The 22,055-nt window shown below is 33.4% G+C and overlaps 1 protein-coding gene and 1 long non-coding RNA gene across 9 annotated transcripts in view; both read left to right on the top strand.

The window, feature by feature from the left end:
• The window catches only part of LOC138126175 (basic helix-loop-helix ARNT-like protein 1), a 247,641-nt gene that overhangs the window by 141,763 nt on the left and 83,823 nt on the right, over positions 1–22,055 (top strand). The gene's annotated exons all lie outside the window — the stretch shown is intronic.
• Positions 16,235–20,465, top strand: LOC138126251 (uncharacterized). The gene is made up of 2 exons (XR_011157717.1): positions 16,235–19,710; positions 19,769–20,465. It is a non-coding gene; the product is annotated as an uncharacterized lncRNA (long non-coding RNA).

Here is a 22,055-nt window from a genome sequence, read left to right as displayed (position 1 = left end):
CAGTTTTAGATTCACTGAGTTTCGGACAAGTGTCAAAGTAGGCAAGTTTTATTACAAAACCCAACATTTAAAATGAATGCTCTATAGTTTATATTCATCGTGGCACTTTTCCTGCAACAATTTACCTGTTGTATTCCAAATTGTTTTCACACCGTAGTCAATATCTCTGCTGGAGTCGTTTCTAAAACGATTTTTTAAATCCATTTCGGAAAACGTCAAAATAATTTTCTGACATTTTGTTGATTAATTTGTGTTACCAACAAAAACAAAAGCCTTGTCAACGTTGTTTTTCACCGGAAGGGAGATTTTTGTCGGCGGAAGACGCATTGTCTGACCATGACTAGATTTTTTCGCGATATTCGGCACACTATTGGTCAATATCAACTGTTTTCATAACAGGAGGGAATTTGTCAACTAAATTTAACACACTGGCTTGGTTGACATCGTGAGTAACGTTGGATTTTTAAACGACTTTGTATTTTGTTGAAAAGTTCCTCTTTCACGTACAGAAGACACTAATGATGTAAAAATTTGATAATTTGGAGCGCGATTTTGCGGAAACCTCGCGGCGTAAGTTTCAGCGGCCAGAGTAGCGTCTCTGCCACACTCACCAAAAATTAGTAGCATTTCAGTCTTTTCTTCAAATGAATATTGAAAAGGTATAATTACTGTTCAGAATAGCTTTCGATTAAACTTAACAAAAACTACACAACTCAAAAGCATGCCCAGACTGTTGGAAGTTCAAGACTAAAGTAAATATTTTGTTACAATCTGGTAAATTCTTAAAAGAACAGCAGGCAGGTAAATTTTCAAAATGCAAATAAATTCTTTTTCCTGGTACTTAACAAATCTAATAAACCGAGAAAATAACCTTGAGTAGATAGGATTTAAATAGTGGCTACTTAAATTTTCAACGAATCTTGTTTTTATCTGGATTAATAAGTGGGTAAAATAACTAGGGAAATGTAATTCGTCTTCGATGCTTGTAGCATTGAATGAGTAAGTAAAGCTGTTTTAACAATGAGTCACTTTCAAAAATTTAAAATAGCGAGTTTTAAATTCCATAGAAGATTTAAGTACGGGCCTGGATCTTATTACGGTGTTGGTAATTTCGCCACCAAGCATCATTACGAGATTAAGATACAGGTAAATTCGCCACCACCATTTAATGGCATGCTAAGCCTACCAGTAATTTCGCCACTGTACTTCCCGGAATTAATCTACATTCTACACCTACCTGCCCATAAGGACGGCGCCGGTGGACGGCCGACATAAATATTTCTGTATCTGAGAGTCTGAGACAGGAAAACAAGTAAATGCATGTATTCTGTATCTGCGAGTCTGAGACAGGAAAACAAGTAAATGCATGTATATGGAAAAACAATTTATTATTTAAGATTACAATGGAAAGATTAATTCTTTATTATTATGTCGTTTTATCAAACTATCCCACCTCCACCCGGCGGTACGGCAATTTTGCCGGAGTACATACACTATTACGGATATTACTATCAAGTAATAGTGCAGTGCTTATCAACATAATTACCGGCGTCTCGCCTCCGCATTTTGACTTTGTTGTGTATTATGTTCTGTGTCAATGTTAAGGAATTTCCTCACGATGTGACATGAGTATAATAATATACCTTTTTGAATTTCAACTACCAATGTGTTATTTAAATCCAGAATTTTTAAATTTTTAAAAAGAGATTGCGGTACTATTCCCGTTGCTGAAATTACAAGTGGTAAAATCGAAATTTTTTCTAAACACCAAAGATTTCTCATAGCGACGGACAGCTCTAAATATTTATTAATTTTTGTGTTATATGTCTGTGTTATATTATGTGAATTTGGAACAGCTATATCTAAAAGATATGCTTGCTTTTGTTGTTTATTTAAAATTATAATGTCTGGTCTGTTATGCTTAATATGAATGTCAGTTAAAATTGTTCTATCAAAATATAACTTGTAACTGTCATTTTCCAAACAACTTTCTGGTGTATAACTATAATGTGGTTGTGTATTCTTTAATAAATTGAATTTAACAGCTAAATTCATGTGTATAATTTTAGCGAATATATCGTGACGTTTTTTATATTCGCTTTGAGCCAAAACGGTGCAAGAAGAAATGATGTGTTCAATTGTTTCCCCTTCAGTTCCGCAAATCCTACATTTATCAATTATCGATTGTAAACCGCATATGTGTTTTTTATAATTTCTTGTATTTATTACACGATCTTGTATTGCAAATATAAATCCTTCCGTCTCAGGGTGAATGGTTGATTTCTTAAGCCATGCATGAGAGGCCTGAATATTAACTTCTGGTTGTTCCAGTTCTTTAAAGTATCTCCCATGTAAAGACTTCTGTTTTAAATTTGCTATTGTGTCAGGTATATTTGGCTTAACAATGTCTGAAATTATATTATCACTTAAATTTAAAGGTGTGTAGCCTTTATCGGCTGAAACCAAAGCATTGAAAAAGGTGTTATCACGAGCTCTATTGAGGAAATAATTTTTTAGTGAAGCAATTTGATTTTTTAGCAGTATTTCTAGATTTGAAAAACCCCTACCACCGTTTTCGCGTGGTAAATTAAATCTTTCAATAGCAGATTTAGGATGGTGTTTACTAAATTTGGTAAAAAGAACTCTAGTTTTAATGTTTATGTTCTGTAAATTAGTTTTGGACCATTTTATAACACCGAAAGAATAGGTCAGTAATGGAACAGCATATGTATTAACTGCTTTAATTAAATTATTACCGTTTAATTTTGATTTTAAAATAGATTTAATTCTTAAATAAAATTGCTTTTCTAAATTTTCTTTTATAATTGAGTGTTGAATATGATTTGATTGATTAATACCTAAATATTTATAAAATTCTCCTTTATTTAAATTTTTAATGATTTCTCCTTCTTGAGTTATATATTCTAAATGTTCGTAATGACCGCGACATATTGATTGCATTTTACACTTATCAATACCAAAACTTATCCCAATATCATTTGAGAAATTTTCAGTTATTGTTAGTAAAGATAAAATGTGATTCTTTTTTGATGCATAAAGTTTTATGACATCCATATAAAGAAGGTGATTTAATTTGGATAGTGTGGTATTATTAAGTCTAATATTGAAACCATATCCAGTGCTATTTAATAGATTTGTCAAAGGATTAATGGCTAGACAAAACCATAAAGGACTTAAAGAATCTCCTTGATAAATTCCCCGTTTAATTTGAATAGGCTCGGATTTTAATTTATTATTGTTTATTGATAAATTTAAAGTAGTTCTCCAAAATGTCATAACATGAGATAAAAAGTTAATCAAATCTAAATTAATTTTATAAATTTTAAGAATTTTAATTAACCATGAATGTGGTACTGAATCATAGGCTTTTTTGTAGTCTATGAATGCGGTATAAATATTTCTATTATTTTTTCTAGCTTGTTCCATTATTACCGTATCTATTATGAGTTGTTCTTTACAACCAAAACACTCTTTAACACAACCTTTTTGTTCTTCATTAAGTATATTTAATTTTTGACAATGGTCGTAAATTATTACTTTAATGCAAGATGTCATAATTTTATAAATTGTAGGTAGACATGTGATTGGCCTATATTTTGATGGATTCTTAGTATCGGAATCTTTTGGTTTCAGATATGTTATACCATGGGCCAAAAACTTTGGAAATGTGTTAGGTTCCCTAATAAATCCGTTAAAGTGATCAAGTAAGCATTTATGAATACAAGTAAATTTTTTTAACCAAAAGTTATGAATTTGGTCACCTCCAGGGGATTTCCAATTATGTGAACTATTAATATTTTTAACTAAAATTTCCAGGCTAATTTGAATATGATGTCGATTATTACTATCTGGTATATCATTTTCTAAATGAGGAATCCATTCTGCCTGATTATTAAATTGAACTTCATTTGACCATATGTTTGACCAGAATTCTTTAATTTCGTTTATATTTGGTGTACCATTATTAGTTTGAGTTTTATTATCTGTTAAATTTTTGTAAAACAACTTCTCATTATTTCTAAATAGTTTGTTTTCAAATTTCCGTTGTTTATTATTTTTATATCTTTTGAGTCGTTTAGAATAAATATTTAACTTCTGTAATAAAGTGTCTTTGATTTCTATTAATGTTTTATTATATTCATTATATTTTAAACAATGTATTCGGTTGTTATTTAAAATGGATTGAATACAATTATTTAGATGATTAGAATTTATACCCTTTAAATATTGAGTTATTCTACCTAAATCTCGTCTGATATTATTAATACGTTTATTTAGTCTTTGTTCCCATTTTGGTAATTCTTTCGTTTTTATATTATTTGTCTGGCCAATTTCTTTTGATCCATTTAATCTGATAATTGTTAAAGCTCCACTATATATAATACTGTGTAATTTTTTAAAACTTGTCGTGTTATTTACAAATTTAGGTAAAATGAATTGATTTAAAATTTCAATCATTGCAAAGAATTTTTTGGAGCTTTGTTGTTTAGGTAATAGTGGTCTATTAAATGGTTCTATATGTTCAAATTCGTTCAGAGTTCTATTAAATTCATCTTCAATTTGTTCTTTAAAATTTTGATGGTAGTAAAAATTTTTATTAATAACATGTATATCATTATAACTCAGGTCTAAATTATGTATGTCTGTTTGTATGGTGTTTGGTAAATCGAGAATTGGACAGAAAGAGTCATTATGATTAGATAAACTTTGTAAACTTTGCGGTTCAACAGAATTTTGGAGTAAATTATTAGAAACTTCATTATTGTCAGAATAATTAATTGACAATTCTAACTTTACATCATTTTTGATCTTTTCTAAAATTGCCGAAGGGATATAGTTTTTCTTCATAATGGCTCTCCTCTGGTCAGCTAAATTTTGAATAGTAACAGGAAACTGGGGGTACTTACTTTGGAACGCTTTAAATAAATCAAGCCTGTAAGTACTCACAACATCCTGTAGTTTCGTGATCCGAAAATATTCCCGTATAATGAAAATATTCATTTCCATAGTCCATTTTTTGCGTTTTCTAACTTCTGTAGCACCATTGGATTGCAGTGAAGCACTTGCAACAACATTTGGCGCGTTTTTATTAGAGAGCGAATTTATTGACATTTAGACAGTTGTCACGGCACTCTTATATTATTTATAAATTTTTGTCTGTCTCTGACATGCTTATTATGAATTTTTGCTACCAAATGTCGACTTTGTATTTTCACATAAGTGTCTATTTGAAATTCTTTCAGTTTTTCTAAAAACACAAATAAAGTTGGGTCAGGTGTCAGGTAGTGACTTAAATCGACCCTTATTGGGTATGACCCTCAATAAAAATGTATTGAAAAATATTGGTGGCGAAATTACCGATGGGATTTTACTCAACTGAGATGCGCAAAAGATTAAGGTAATTGCTGGTGGCGAGATTACCTGTCCCCTCTTACTACTCATAGCTCGTGTCGGTCGCAAATGAGTTCCCCCACGCGGTCAAATTTTTGCAGGTCTTGACCTTTTTGACCCTTATCGGCAAACGAATTCCTCCAAGTACCTAGAGACCGGCGGTCCACCCCGACTGACCATTAGCTACCTGTTAAGTCAACTAGCACAACATGTACAGAAGGATCACAAAACAACGCCCCAGCTTATATCTTTCTTATTTGAAATCCGATTTCAACAAGCGATACATCAAATTAAAGGGTTCAAAAAGTACTATAAACTGGATATAAAATGTTGCCCTTAGCAATCCTACCTTGCAAGGGTCAAGGGTCAATTTTTTTTTTTTAAATAGCAACATACAGTTTTTTTTTGGTACAGTTAGATTCATTATGTCTTTCTAACTTCAAATATAGCACACCTGTATGTTTAAATGTTATTCTAATTTTTAATTCTATTAGGAGCAAGTAGAACTTTATTCGTAACAGGCCATGAATTACTTATAAAGACATTTTTGTAGCCATAGAAACAATTTTTATTCATTAATACAAACAATAAAAATAACAATAAACATTTTTCAACGGAACTGTTCAACTTGAGCATCTACGTATCACACTTTGCGTATTCAAAAGGATTTCAGGTGGCGTTTCTCTGCATGCAGTAATTTCTATTATTTTCGAAATATGCTTGTAAAATATCCATAATTTCGTTATTATTCATTTTATTTCACAATACGAAATTGGAGAAAAAAAATTAAACAAAAATTACCGACAAATAAAGTTTATTTTCATATATAATATACCAAGGGACAGATATACTGCCGGAAATTTTTTCGAGCAGTCCTGACATACGAGTGTTTGTAGCGAGAAAATTACACGAGGGCGCCAGCCCGAGGGTAATTTTGAGCGACAAATACGAGTGTTGGACTGCAAGAAAAAATTTCTGGCGATATATATCTGTCCCGAGGCATATTCGGAAGAGAATCGCCCAAAAAAACTTTTCCCTAGGTAAATTATATCGGAAATTTTCCCTAGGGAAAATTTCCGCTTAATTAAATTGTGATTGGTTGCTATTCAAACAATTCGGAGTTGTGATTTGTCAATATAAATCATGTGACATTTGAGGGCGATTCTCAAAATAAATTTTTATTTTTTGTGTTTCCACTACAAGTAATTCATGGCCTGTTACGAATAAAGTTCTACTTATTCCTGATAATTTGTAATTGACATTTATTTATTTCTTATGTTAGAATAACATTTCAATATACTATATTTTTGAACTCAGAAAAACATAATGAATCTAACTGTACCAAAAAAAATTAGATGGTGCCATTTAAATAAATGAAGTTGATCCTTGACCCTTGCAAGGTAGGGTTGCTGAGGGCAATATTTTATATCCAGTTTATAGTACTTTTAGAACCCTTTAATGTGATGTACCGCTCGTTGAAATTCCATTTCAAATAAGAAAGATAAAAGCTGGGGCGTTTTTTTGTGATCACTCTGTATATACAACAATCTTTTCATTCTCATATTAAGAGTCAATTTTACAGTAGCCATCCCTCAATATTTATATTTGTTGATGTTCTCTTGAGGCTTCAAACGTTCATTTATAAGCAAAATAAAAAGCTCAAACACTTTTAGTAAAAATTAAGAAAAGACGTAATTCAACGGAAAGAACGTTTAGCCCGTCCCTGATAATCCTCTACTGTAGTTTCAATTTGGTTGTAGGTCGTAAAATTTTATTGGATATTATGAGCTATTAACGGGCACAATGGTTGGGTTTGAAAAGGTTGGGAAGCGGCGCGTGCCGTTTGCCGTACAATGCAAATATACCAAATGTACAATACAACCCTGTTTAAAATATTACCTGCTAGTGGTAAACTAGGATTTATAAGCCCCGCAAGATCTTTAACTTAAAGTACCATAAAATTTTACGACCTACAACCAAATTGAAACTACAATACATTTCGCTACCTGACCTGATATCCACCCTGGTAAAGTCCTCGTCTAGAAATAGTCAATTTTGACTTAAATTGTAAATCATTTCACAGTAGGACAGCAAACCGTCTTATAACTACCATAATACCCTCAAACTTTATTGCCCCTTTGTTGTGCAGTGCCGACTCAAGGAAGAGCAAACATAAGATAAAGTAACAGCCCCTATTTATTTATGGAATTATTTATGGTAGTTATAAGACGATTTTCTCTCCTATTGTAAAATGATTTACAATTTAAGTCAAAATTGACTATCTTTCGACGAGGACTTGGAGGAACTCGTTTGCGCCGCTCGTGTCGATTGTATCTCAGAACCACTTTTACTGGGGACAGTTGTAAATCAGCCTGACACCAGTTAACGAGGGTTGTCATTTAAGAATTCGGCTATAAATAAAAGTGTTTTGCATGACATTATTTAATATTTCGATTTATTCAATTACTACACCAATCTAAATTCCGTTTTGCATATCATTATAATGGCAACGGCGCTTTCGAATTCGTGCTAACGCACTCGTCAAATTTATATCCCAGCGCCGGTGACATTCGTAACACCACCACAAAAATAATCGGCATAACATTGACTATACTAAGGACAACGTAACATTTTATCTGCCCTGCCCATTTCATTTTCTTAGTTACCGATCAAATAGATTGTTAAGACGATCTGATTTACAAAGTAAAAATTTCTGACATTCCAATTGTCTTAATGACATTTTATTTTTTAGAACCTAAAACAATAATTGTGGACTTGACAGCAAAATTCTAACCTTAACTTTTTTACGTGGCAAATGTGATGAAAAGTTGTTCAAATTGAATCTGGCTTTGATTCTGATTGGTCAATTTTAGTGGGCGGAGCAGATAAAAAGTTATAACGGCAATACTTACTATACTCGTCGTATTACAACTGAATATTTTTTGACTTTTTCGCTTTTCAATGTCAGATTTGAGATATAAAAATAAAACAGTCCGGTAGGTGTTGCTTAGCGACACTTTCCGGCTCTGATACTGTTATAACTCACAACTCACCTACAGGACTCAAATTGATCATGTAATCGAACATCTACCGGACAGTAAAAAATAAATTAATAAAATCACATTTAATAGGTATAATATAATAACATAAGTAGGTACATAACATTTTAGTTTTACAATACAAAAATTTCCGATAATAATGCGGAATCTGGAAAAGTGCCCCGAATGCTTGCAGCGTTTTCACGTTGAATGGCAAGGGAAATCCTCTCGAAAAGGAATTTTTTTGATTTTGAATTCCTGATTCCGCAATAAGTCGGTTTCCGATAATGAAATCGATGGCTTCTTTGCATCAAGGGCCTAAGGTTTCAAAGGCTAAACCTTTAAATATGTAATTTGACGAAATAATTGAACTATGTTTGCGTTTGCAAGCCCTTTCAGCGGCAAAACCTGACACTTCAGAAGTTTTCAAAACGTAACTATCTGCAAGTGTATCTATCGCGCGTTCAAATGAAATCCTGGGCTGGGAAGGCGTTGAAAACCGTCAATTGTTGTGCTTTTTTAAAGCGTAGATTAATTGGAACATGTTGACAAGTAACCTAAAATTTTAGAGCCAAAAAATTTTTCTTTTTTTTTTCTTTCTTTGCAACGTTTTACGTTAAAAATAGAATAACGTAACTGTTCTTATTCTCAAAACGAATATCTAAGGGCACCCTTTGCTGAAAACAAACATGTTCAATTATGTCTTGATTAACATAAACAAATGTCATTCGTGTCAGACGGCGGGAAATTCAAACTTTACACTCTTCTAAACGGTTTAATTTTTCCAACACCTACTCAGCCCAGGATTTCATTTGAACGCGCGATACAATACAATTAATAAAATAAAATATCCTAATAAATTTATGAAAATTATTAACTTATTTTTAATGATAATTTAATTCATGTATAAAAAATCCCATAAGCCGCGATGCATTTGTCACTCTGACATCGGATAAAGTTAGCCCTAACTTTGCATCTGGATAAAATCTGCTTAAACTTCCATGGCAAACTTTTTCGAACCTGATTATTGTTTGTTGTTATGATAACGAACCAACAGTCTTAAACATTGACACAGCTTGTAATAAATTGAAGTGCAAAATGGCCAATTCAATTTTTCATAATTAGGTACCTACCTATTATTGTTTATTATTCATTAAATTATCTCATCGAATTACGCTCGAGGTTTTTTTCGTCCAGGATAAAATTTGGTTGCTTGGTAAATTGACGACACAAACCACCCGATAAAAAAACGAGTCCGAAGGACGAGTTTTTTTATCTGGTGGTTTGTGGAGTCAATTTACCAAAAAGAAACCAAATTAGAGTTTAAAAAATGAAATTTTATCCTGGACGAAAAAAACCTCGAGCGTAATTCGATGAGATAATTTAATGAATAATGATAGGTAGGTAATTATGAAAAATTGAATTCGCCATTTTGCACGTCAATTTATTACAAGCTGTGTCAATGTTTAAGAATGTTGGTTCGTTTTCATAACAACAAACAATAATCAGGTTCGAAAAAGTTTGCCATGGAAGTTTAAGCACATTTTATCCAGATGCAAAGTTAGGGCTAACTTTATCCGATGTCAAAGTGACAAATGCATCGCGGCTTATGGGATTTTTTATACATGAATTAAATTATCGTAAAAAAATTCAATTTTATCCGGACAAAAAAGACCTCTTGTGTAATTACAGTCGATAAAACGTTATTTAAAAGTTATCAACAATTATCGGGGCAGTTCAGCCACGACTATTTTCAAGGCTGACTATCAGAATTACCAAATATATATTTAACATGACTATTGCATAAATCATTGAAGAAAATGTGAAAAGAATCTAAAAGAGCGGCAAGGTATTGTATAGAGAGATCAATATCAATAATCAAACCTAGTCGCACCTATGATTTTTTTTTCCTGTCTTTAATCGAAAAATATTTGCTGTCGGTTTAAGGTTATCACAATCATTCCTTTTGGAATTATATTTTGGAAATGACATGAAGCTAGAAAATGGTGAATTGTCTTAATCTACGCAATGGTCGAAGTTCATCTGTAAGTACCTCAACTAATCAACTTCTTGTGTAAATTATGAAATGATATTTTGTTGTGATAAGCGATTACTCAAATTGAATAGTAGGTCAATCATATACAGGATGGTCCCGATACAACCTGCCAAAAAAATCCAGTAATATGTGACGATAAGTAGAACCTCGTACACTTGCCACCAAAAAAATGGGAAATTGACGTACACAAAAATTTGTTTTTTTTTAAAGAGGTTAGAATTATCGGACATTGTCACCGAAATGATTAATCAAAATAGTTTAATGAGACTTGTTTGACACGAATAAAACTGACATAAGCTGACAATTAATAATCTGATTTACATGATCAAATTTTTGTTTTCCCATTTTTTTTTGATGTTCAGTGTACTATCGCGGTCAAAATACTTTGGCGTCACTTTTTGACACTTCAAAGTATTAATGTCAATATACATGACAATTTCAAATTATTCTTGTCAAAAATATGGCATCTTCAGTTTTTGATAAATATAGAATCGTCTTACTTGCTTCTGAAGGTTGTCTAAACCGCGACCATGTTGATCTTTTGCTTTTGAACCCTGCCTCCGCAGCGGGGATTTACCCCACCCGTATGAGACTGATGGATTAATAGTTATTTAATAAACTAGTTTGTTAATGAAGGCGATTAATAATCGAAACTGTTTAAAGCACGAACGAGTGTAGCGAGTGAGTGCCTTTAATAGTTGAGATTATTAATCGCCCATTAACAAACGAGTTGATTACAAAAATTTTTCGTTGACCGCAAACTTTTTTTTTTGTGAGAAAATTTCAAATTAAAGCCAAATCAAAACCATTTTCATCTTTTTCGATAAAGATGAGACCTTATAAAATACTTTCATCTCCTCAGGGTACGCCATTTTAAAATTTTTCAACACTTTTCCAAAAGAGTGTCAGAAGACGTCAACTTCATTGACATTCAATTTCACGTAATTACCTTTGAAAAATATGACATGCGAGTTATAACCAAAAAGGTCGGCTTTTGAAAAAGTGAATTCGTAATTGTGCAGTTATGGCGTTATAAAATATAGAAAACCTTGCTGCACTGCCTGCTGCAGTGTTGGTAAGTGCAAACAATTTATGTTGGAGGTTGATTATATATCAAAATATCATCAGAACGTCAAAATCGCAAAAATCGTTAATTAATGAAAAATAGTGTATTAATGAGGTCCATTAATACACTATATTTTAGACAAAATAATTCTTTAATATTGAAATTAACAAGCGGTCAACGGAAAAATAATTTTGACAACAGTAAAAATTAGGTTAAACGACCTAAAGCTTGCTTTACAATTGAATATCATTTATGTCACATTGACGACCAAAGTATTTTGGCCGCGATAGTATACAAAAAATGTTTCTAATAAGAGTGATTTCGTTTTCGAGATAAAAATAATTGAAAATTTGGTCAAAATTTTATGAACGCCAGTGAGTTGATCGGGATTAAAAAGGTAATTCTGGTTGCCTGTTTGCAATTTCTTTACCAACGGTACCTGTAACACCTATGACATTTGTCAAGTTTAATTTTAAATTTGCGAATCCTACAAAAAGTTATGAAGTTCACAAAACAAGACTACGTGGATATGCATTTACTCTATGGCAAAGCACGTGGTAATGCAAGTGTGGCAAGGCGATTATACGGCGAGCGTTTTCCTGAAAGAGTCCTTTTGTCCCGTTGTACTTTTGTGGAGTTACATCTGCGAGTATGTGGTTCTATGGTAAACAATGTGCGATCGTGGTAAAGACCTGGTGGCTAAGGGTATAACTTTACAGCGTACTATGGCGGCCAAAAAAATTTAGCCGTCACTATCTTGACATTCACATAAAGTGTAATAAATCTTTAGGAACCGTAACTCCACTTTCAATTCTTGTCATTTTGACATACATATTGTTATTCTGCTAATCAATTAAAACCGTTTAAAGCTCAGATATTCCAAAAATTCGACATGAATGAACAAAATTAGAGCAGTCTTACCTCAGGTAAACATTCTGTGTAGTAGTAGAAAATGACAAAATAATTTCAAGACGGTAATCATAATGACAGTAAAGTATGGATTACAATAGTATATTATACACCAAGGTGAAGAAGTTCATGATTATAGCCCGAGCGCCAAGATTTAGCCCGAGGCTCGCCGAGGGGGACGCAGGTAAATTGCGCACATGGTTAAAATTGTTCAGGGGTTTTGACCAGGTAGCTGCAACCAAGGGATTAGCATCGTTTAAGTGTTGCTCGCATTTCCAACGTATGTGAGTCATTTTATTCTATCACTTCAGTAAAAACTTTTACTCGGCGCATCCAAATATCTCTAATTTTGTAAATGTTCTTATTACATTTCAGACTACCATCTAAATAAAAATTAGATGCGCCAATGTTGAGAAAAAAACTACGTAGCAAAATAAAAAAGAAGCAGTTGTTCTTAGAGGAATGCATTAATTTATATAAGAATAATTCTACTCTGAATCACATAGATTCAATTATGCAAAAATTGTAAGTTACCGCAGTTTACCTGCAGAACCCTAAGATGTACCGAATAATGTCAATTTTTTTTTTCTTTAAGTCCGATATATTGATTTCAGAGTGTTAAAGCCCAAGTGGTTAAAAGAAGATCATTATCTAGTCCTGAACGAGAATTATTATGAGTGAACGCCCGTCGTCACCACTGGTGCGCAATTTACCTGTATTTTAAAGGACCCTTTGGGTCCCTGAAAGTTAAATTTGACCAGTGTGCGCAATTTACCATATGCCGCCGAGGGTTCTAAGGCGCGAAGGCTATAAGGGACTTCTTCACCGTGGTTTATATACTATTTTTTTCACTACTAGATACGTTAAAACCCTTTCGGATAATAATTATTAATAAAATTATTTTGTCCGATGCGACGATCCGAGTTCTCATTTTTCGACGGTTGCTATGAAAATTGTCTACGTTAACCAATGAAATCAACGAAAATCTTTCGTTGCTAGGTGACGGCTGTTCATTGTTCACCTAGGTTAATAATGAAAATTATTATTAACCTTGGGAGAGAAATTCTACTTCTGGGGTCGGTTCGAGAGTTACTAATGAAGCCTTCTGAGAGGAGTAGTAGGAATTTTTTTTTTTTCGAAATGACAGAAAGTGACGGCTAAAATTTTTTGGTCGCCATAGTACAGCGTTTTCGCAAACGATTCATGTATGGTTGCTTAGATCCTTACAAACACTAACTACATATTAATTCCTTACTAGGTATGTAAGGTACCTGATCCAAATAAGGCCCACCTAACTTTTGTTTTAAAATATCGGTTAGGAAAAACAAGTAAGAACTTTGGATGCGGGTTGTAAATGAAAGTTTATTCTTTTCTTAACATAACAGCATAAAACATATAAATTAAAAAAATAATAACAAAGAAGTTATTCCTTTTTCAAAAAAACATTGTTTGTGGGCCTTATTGCGTACGATGTGCTTAATAAGGCTCACCCATTAAATTCTCGATAAAAGTTAATAAAACACCATTTTCTTCTAGAATACTTAAATAAAAACAATTTTCACTTGCATGAACTACACAAATAATCCAAATCATTATCTTTTATTAGGCCTATACAAGCTTCGTGGTACCAAACAAAACAATTCTTGCACATACGCATACTTATCATTTCACAGGTGTTACATCAGAGACAATACCAACTTCCCTTATTTGATTTTCTGGCAAAATAATAATTCACGAATAAAGCCCACTACGGTTTTAATAAGGCCCACTCCTTTGCCGGGCCTTATTAAAACCAGCTCACATTAAAGGGTATAAGATATGATATGAAAAGAAGTTAAAAGCAGAATGAAATAAATGCATGCAATGAAAAAGAACTTTCCAAGGAATACTGCAATGCTACTTTCAAACAGAAATTTGTGGTAAATACCTTAAAATCTTATACTTACTTTTCCCGCTTTTTAACAACACTGGTGGGTGAACTTTGTAATGTTATTTTAACACGAAATTTGAACATATCTGGTACGGTCATTTATACGAATTTTATGTACTCATCCTAACCGAACCGTTATGTTGTCGTATATTTGGAAATTTCTATAACTAAGTTATTGACTTAGTTATAGAAATTTCCTCGAAAATAAGGCCCACTAATGATATTATTAGTGGGCCTTATTTTCGAGCAGGCCTTATTTGGAACAGGTACCTTATGTATTTTTGTGGTCAGTAGCATTGAATATGTGTGGATCGGGGTTCTTCGGACTTGTTGGATCCAGAATTTTTTTTGGCAGCTTATATCTGGACCACCTTTATATACGAACATACGGAGGAAAGTTCATAGGCTGCTCCGATCCGGTTCTTTATTGATCGCAGTGTACTATCAATAAGTGTTATGTAACAACATTACCGATAAGTGGTCAAAAATAACTAACGTCATTGATGGAAGTGGTTGGGGATTGGTTGAAAGTACTCAAATGGAATTGAATAATTGGTGTGATGACGTTATCTGACAGAGGTATGCAATAGTTGCCGTAAAACCATGTAGGCTCCTCAGGTGATGAATTTTGATTGATGGATTTGTATGTGTATGATACGGATATTATTATTAAGTAGTGATCCTTTTAATATCGCCCACCCCGCGGTTCAAATGCACCATGAATACTATCTAATCGCACTGACAATGACATCTTGTTCCGTGTTCAAAAATTTCGAACAGTACGAGGGTCATCTGCAATAGTTGAGATACGATAAAACCGCTTGTTTCCAGTAATAAATAAATTGACATGTGCGATACTTTGAAGTTTTGTGATTGCCAAAGTACTAACTGATTGCAACTTTTGTATTATTGTTAACCAGTGTAGCAAAGACCAGACACTATAACAATATGGAGTTTCTCGGATTTCCCATTCGGGTGCACCGAAACTGCCGTCATGGTCATGATCGTTCACGGACACTGCCGTCACGGTCGTACTGACCCTATCAAGGGTTCTTTAATCCTAAGGTTCTTAATCCCTTCAATCAGGTAAAGGCCGCTGTGGTAGTAAGTAAGTAATTAGCACTTTTCTGGAAATTGACTTCATCTCTAAAATGTAGGTGGGTAGGTATTTTAGTTTTATTTTAACTTTCGTGGTAGCAACACCCCAACATGAAATTAATGTGTATGTTTAGTATAAACGAGGCAATCCCTTAGTTGTTTTTGACAATTACAAAATTACAAAAAAACGTTGTATTCAACTCGTTCGTGTGTAAATTTGGTTTTTTGGCAGTCGTAGCCCTTTAAAACGCTCGTTTCACTTGCGTTTTAAACTGACCCATTCATTCCAAAAAAAGCCCATTTTACACAGGAATTCGTTAAATAAACTACTAATTTTACATTTAAGAAGGGTTATTTAAGTTTTTTAGAATACCGAAATTAAAAGTAATCCTGCAGGGGTAATGAGTGTTTTTGAAGAAGGGTTGTTTCCATGACTTATACTCGTACCTGCACACAGGCACAGGTAGGTATTACAGGTAAACATTTTTCTGACGGCAGTTTCGGTATGGGATTAACTATCCCTTTGACCGCGACGGCAATATGGGTGCGCCTCACTTTCCGTATGGGGAATAGTTTGTTTTTTGCCACTAGGTACTTCCATGAGAGGCCGATGTGTTCTTCCACATGTAGGGAACTGAGACCCATTCTTTAAGGGTCTCAGTTCCCTACAGGTGGAAGAACACATCGGCCTCTCATAGAAGTACCTAGTGTCAAAAAACAAATTATCAACGAATTTTTATGAAATTTAAAATACAGATATTTTAGAATTAGTAAAAAATGTAATTTTAGCACACGTTTCCTTTATTGAAAATTAAGCGCAACTATTATTAGATTGTTAAACATTAAAAAATAGGTGTCTAAAAAAAAAAATTGGTAATTGTTCACTTTAACTACTTCTGGAATGTTCGCGTTTTTTCTGGCTAGACACCTTTAGGGCGTCCTCCTAGATCGTTTCCCACCATGCAAACCTTGTGCAAATGCATTTTTTCTCTCTTGTTGTGTTTCAAGGTCGCGTCAAGGTCACGTCAATGTCTTAGTATAACTAAAGGGTAAGGAAAATTCAATTGCACAAGGTTTGAATGGTGGGAAACGATCTAGGCGGACGGCCTGAGGCTGTCTAGCCAGAAAAAACGAACATTCCAGAAGTAGTTAAAGTGAACAATTACCAAAAAATTAACTAAATCGCTGGTTTAACTCAACGAAAAAATTAGATTTTGTTGTTAAAAATTTAATCTAAATTTTGAAGGTATTTGAGCAGTTACTTTTTGAAACAATTGATGAAAAGTAGCCAAGCAACATTTTCTACATCCCTTAAAATCTGTCAAAAGTTATTAGAAAAGTCAAATTGCGTAAATTTATTGAAAATACTCTAAAAATAGACTACAATGGCAGAAATTTCAATATTGTTGAAAAAGGTCATAATTTTTGCCTGCGGAGAGTGTCCTAAGAACTTCAATGACACAGTTCGTTTTCGCGTGGAACACTATTCAAATGTAGGCTTTACAAAATTTAAGGTTCAGAGAGTCGTCACTTTATTTGAAGAGACAGGAGCGTACGTGAACTAAATTACCTTGCTAAAATATCCCGGTCGTGTTTTAGTCCTTTATGGAAGAATTAAAGCATCCAGTATAATAAATTACGTCCAAATGTTGTCTTTAACTTTAACTTTGTAAGTACATATTTATAAGGTTAGATACGCGTCTACGTTTTTGCAACTGCTGCCACGTTTGACACAGTTTTTTTCTTTTTTCTTGCAAACCAAACGTTTTTCAAGGACGAGTTTCTCCTTACAGCATTTTTTATTGACGATCAATTTTTTGATATAAATCTTAAGTGAATCAACATTTTAAAAAGACATTTAAAATTACGTTTTTAAGGCTTCGGTTATTGCATTAATGGAGTTTTACGCTCCACCGTCTAAAATATCCTACATTTGAAATTTCACAAAAATCCGTTGGAAAGTAACCGAGATATTAGGCTCCAAAGTCTTAGCTGAGACTATGAGAATATCGCGCGTTCAATTGGAATCCTGGGCTGGGAAGGCGTTGGAAACCGTCAATTGTTGTGCTTTTTTAAAGTATAGATTAATTGGAGCATGTTGACAGCTTACCTAAAATTTAGATCCAAACAAATTTTCTTGCAATGTTTTACATTAAAAATAGAATAACTTAACAATTCCTGTTCTCGAAGCAAATATCTAAGGGCATCCTTTGCTGAAAACTGTTCAATTAAACATAAACATTATGATGATTGATTAATCAACGGTGATACCACTCGTTAAAACCTATAGAGAATTGGACTCGTGCTACGCACTCGGACAATTTTCATAGGTCAGGTCAGGTCAGGTCAGGTCAGGTCAGGTCGTGCTATCAGCAATGATTAGTTATACGGGGTCATTATAAATGATTGTCTCATCGCAGTAGGCGTTGATGACGTGCTTGAATGTGCCGCAAGCTTTATAACATGAGTGAGACTAACATCGCCGATAGGTAGCGCTGCTGGCGGTAGTGTAAATTTATCTACTAGTTTGTCTAACGTTGCGAAGCTAGCGGCACATTCCAAATTTGTGTGGGTTTTCAACGCCAACTGCGATAGGACAATCATTTATAATGATCCTGTATTACCCCCGATAATAAAACGCCATCAAAGTCAAATTTCACATTTATTTTATTTTATAAAAAATGATTCGGCCATTTCGTACATCGGAAATTTAAGATTATATCTTCTAAATTTCAATTTTTTTTGACAATTAAAAAAGGGTTTTATGGCAAATATTCTATACGATGGACCACCCTGTATTGGCACCATCAGCCGTTTCACGTCACATTTTGAACATTTAGCACACGAATGACAATGACAGATATATGTATTATTGAATTTGTTTCACGGCTACTAGATTATTTTCAAATTTAAATACAAATCATCAATGTCTGTTACCAACCTACGCAAAAGTCCCTAGTCTAATATGAAAACTGTAGCAGCCGAAATTTCAGGAATTAGTAAAGCAAAGTAGCAAAGTTTAATAAGACGTATTATCACACTCACTCTCGCTACACTCGTTGTGCTTTAAACACAATTGTGTGACAATAGTTGCTTCCCATTTACACAGAAAATCAGTAAATCCTCAGTTGTGACGTCACAACTCACTTAATGACGCGTTCCTTTTACTTGGGTTAAGTGAGTTTTCTCACATCATCTGCACCGCTTCCAGACCGTGTGCTTTAGTGAGACTTGTTTACGCATTGGATGCGCGGTCCTTCACAAAGTGAACAATGACGTCATTATGTGAGTCTGCTGTGCTCATCTCAGTTGCAAATGGGAAGCGACTAATATAATTCATGTATCAGGTGATCATGAATGATCCAATGAAAACGCCTAAAATCCTTAGTTGCATGGCTAGCACAGCGATAATAAAAAACAAAAAAAATATTATCTCATTTATTTTCGTCGTTACGATTTTTGATTGAAATAAAGGTAATTGTTCACTTTAACTACTTCTGGAATTTTCGCGTTTTTTCTGGCTTGACAGCCTCAGGACGTCCTCCTACATCGTTTCCCACCAGTCAAACCTTGTGCAAATGAAAATTTTCCTTAACCTTTAGTTATACTAAGACTTGGCGCGACCTTGACGCGACCTTGAAACACAACAAGAGAAAAAAAAAGGCATTTGCACAAGGTTTCAATGGTGGGACACGATCTAGGAGGACGCCCTGAGGCTGTCTAGCCAGAAAAAACGCGAAAATTCCAGAAGTAGTTAAAGTGAACAATTACCGAATTAAATTTGTGAGTTTGACAAATAAATGAATAATTTTGTATTTCATTCTATATATTGTCTCATCGAATATAACACGTGGTATGATTAATTATTATCGATGATATTAAATTCGTGAAATTGAAGCAGGACATTTCACTCATAGCATCATCCATAATAATCATACCACTAGTTATACAGGGTCTCTATAAATGATTGTCTGGTCAAGCCAGCCTTGGAAAAAAAATTTACTGTTCCGCTTTTTTGAAACCGATGCCAAATTCTAGTTCGTTTTCACGGTCACTTCTGACATTAGTGACTGACGTTTCGTTTGCGCTTGTCAGTCGAGTTTTGGTTCCTTATATTCGTTTTATCGCAGTTAATCACAGTTAATATACACCAAAAATCTGTATTTTTCAATAAAAATTGCAAGTACGTCCGCTTTTAGAGGTAAATACACTGGCAAAATTTGTGAGGTTATGCTTTAATGTTTTATGTTTTATTTTAGCTTTATTTTCTTTACAATGGTTTATTCTGTTGAACAGAACACGTTCATTGTTGTTTTTTACTTTCGAAATGGAAGGTTTAGTAATGGGGAATTATCTGTTTGTAAAAATGAATTCCATCAAAATATCTGAACAACATTGTGAACAGATTTTTAACAATCAGAACAATTAGCAAGAGTAAATCACTAGGACGACCACCAGTATCTGACGAAAACTCGAGGATTTGAAAGAAATGGTGGAAAAGACTCTGCAGATATCCATAGCCTGTTTATCTCAACAATCTGGTGTACCACGATGCACTTAGTCACAAAATCATTAAAAATAGGCTACAACTGCATCTTTATAAAATTAGTGTTGTACAAGAACTCCAACCTGCAGATTATCAAAGTTGTGTTTAATAATGTATTCAGTTTGAAAATCACCTCAATTTCATAATTTGGAGTGCTGAGAATCCACACCAGTTTGTAGAGACTCCTTTACATGTTTTGAAAATTGGTGTGTGGAACTGTGGATAGCAGTGTTGCTGTACCCTTAACTAAGAAATGCTGCAAAATATTTTTGAAAATAAATGAAGAATTGTCAAGTGTTTAGAAGTTAATGGGGGACATTCTCAATCTATTTTATAAAAAAATACCTATTTGTTATCGTTATTTAGTGTTGTAAATTATGTTGTTGAATACATTTGATTTTATTGAAAAACCAGTAAGACTTATTTGCTATGAAAAACGCTGTTATTTATATTGGAAGAAAAAATGGGAGTCAATACCATATTCGACAATTCAGTCTAGGTCGTATTTACCACTAGCATGAAACAAGAAATGTGAAAGCACTAAAGCAGACAAAAAGGCAGTATCAAGTATTGTATTGTGGTATACGGGGACAAGGTGTTCTCAATATTTATCTGTTTGGATTTGTTCTCATACCAATTCCTGTACAGTGTGTGGCGGTACGATGGGGGCAACAATTGTTCCCCTGTTGGTGTTGATATTAAATAATAAATACATTAATGTTAGCAAGAGTAAAGCACAGTTGAAACTTGTCTCTGGTTAAAAGTCAACAACCTAACCTGAAAATGTGACATTCATTATTTGCCGAACAAAGCGGCACATTCAAAATTTGACAAGTTTCCATGGCTGGCTGGACCCGACAATCATTTATAGAGACCCTGTATTATAGCTGATAATAAACCATCATATTAAACTCGTATATATGTACAGTGTGAACATAAAGTTTGGAACAAAATTCATAATAGCGCTATGTGATGCTTTTAAGAAAATCGCTCGGACGGGTCGATTTTATCTCGAAAAATGCTATCCTGTAACGTTCAATTTGTTTAAGTGACGTCATTGGTTTTTGCGCAATGACGTCATCACCAATTTTTTTAAATGACAACCTTCACTTTTTTCTTTTTCCGATAGACCTTTCGACTAAAGTAATTTCAAAAAACTCCTGGACTGTCAAAATTAAATTTTAAATAAAATGCTGGTTTTGACTGTACATGGGTATAAAAAATTTTCGCTAGAGTGTACCACGTCAAAATCTACCGGGTGATCAAGAAGGACTGTTTAAGTTGGCAGTACAATTGAGACATTTTTTTAATTCGGTTATTTATAACACTGCAACCGGATATGTTTTGTTGGTTTATTTGACAAATATCTGATGTAGGTATAGCATTAACAACGACAAGCCATCAACAACCGAAAGTTACTCCTGTTATACGATTTAAAATACAATTCAGTGTTACCAACTTAAACAGTCCTTCTTGATCACCCGTAGTTACAAAATACATTTAGGTTATGTTTTCATTTTTAATCATTGTACCGGGTGTCCCATCACTTGTGTCCCGTAGGAAAATGACTAAAACTAAACTATATTTATATGAAGGTATTATAGATGCATAAATACTGTTCACCGCCACAAAAATTGGGTATTACTTTTTTGTTAAAATAAATTACCTACCTACAGCAGACAAAAAACTATCACTTTAAAAATTAAATTTTGTTAGATGCAGTTCAAATTTAGTATAGGTTATGAAAAAATTATAGAGGAATAAAATCCGTGATTAGAACTTAATTAAAATGTTTGGATGTAAAGATATTTGGTTATTTTAATTTGGGCCTTTCTACTTTATGACCATTTATGGCAGACGAAGATTTATGAGAGGTTCAGTTTCTTCGTACCAGTAATTGGGGGTAAGAGTAATAACCAAAAACTTAACTTTTCTGTCATAAATTTTCATTTAAAGTAGAAGGGCCCAAATTAAAATAACCAAATATCTTTACATCCAAA

The sequence above is a fragment of the Tenebrio molitor genome, chromosome 1 (assembly GCF_963966145.1).
Source record: "Tenebrio molitor chromosome 1, icTenMoli1.1, whole genome shotgun sequence".
NCBI classification, from domain to species: domain Eukaryota; kingdom Metazoa; phylum Arthropoda; class Insecta; order Coleoptera; family Tenebrionidae; genus Tenebrio; species Tenebrio molitor.
This window is presented reverse-complemented; position numbering and strand designations above follow the sequence as displayed.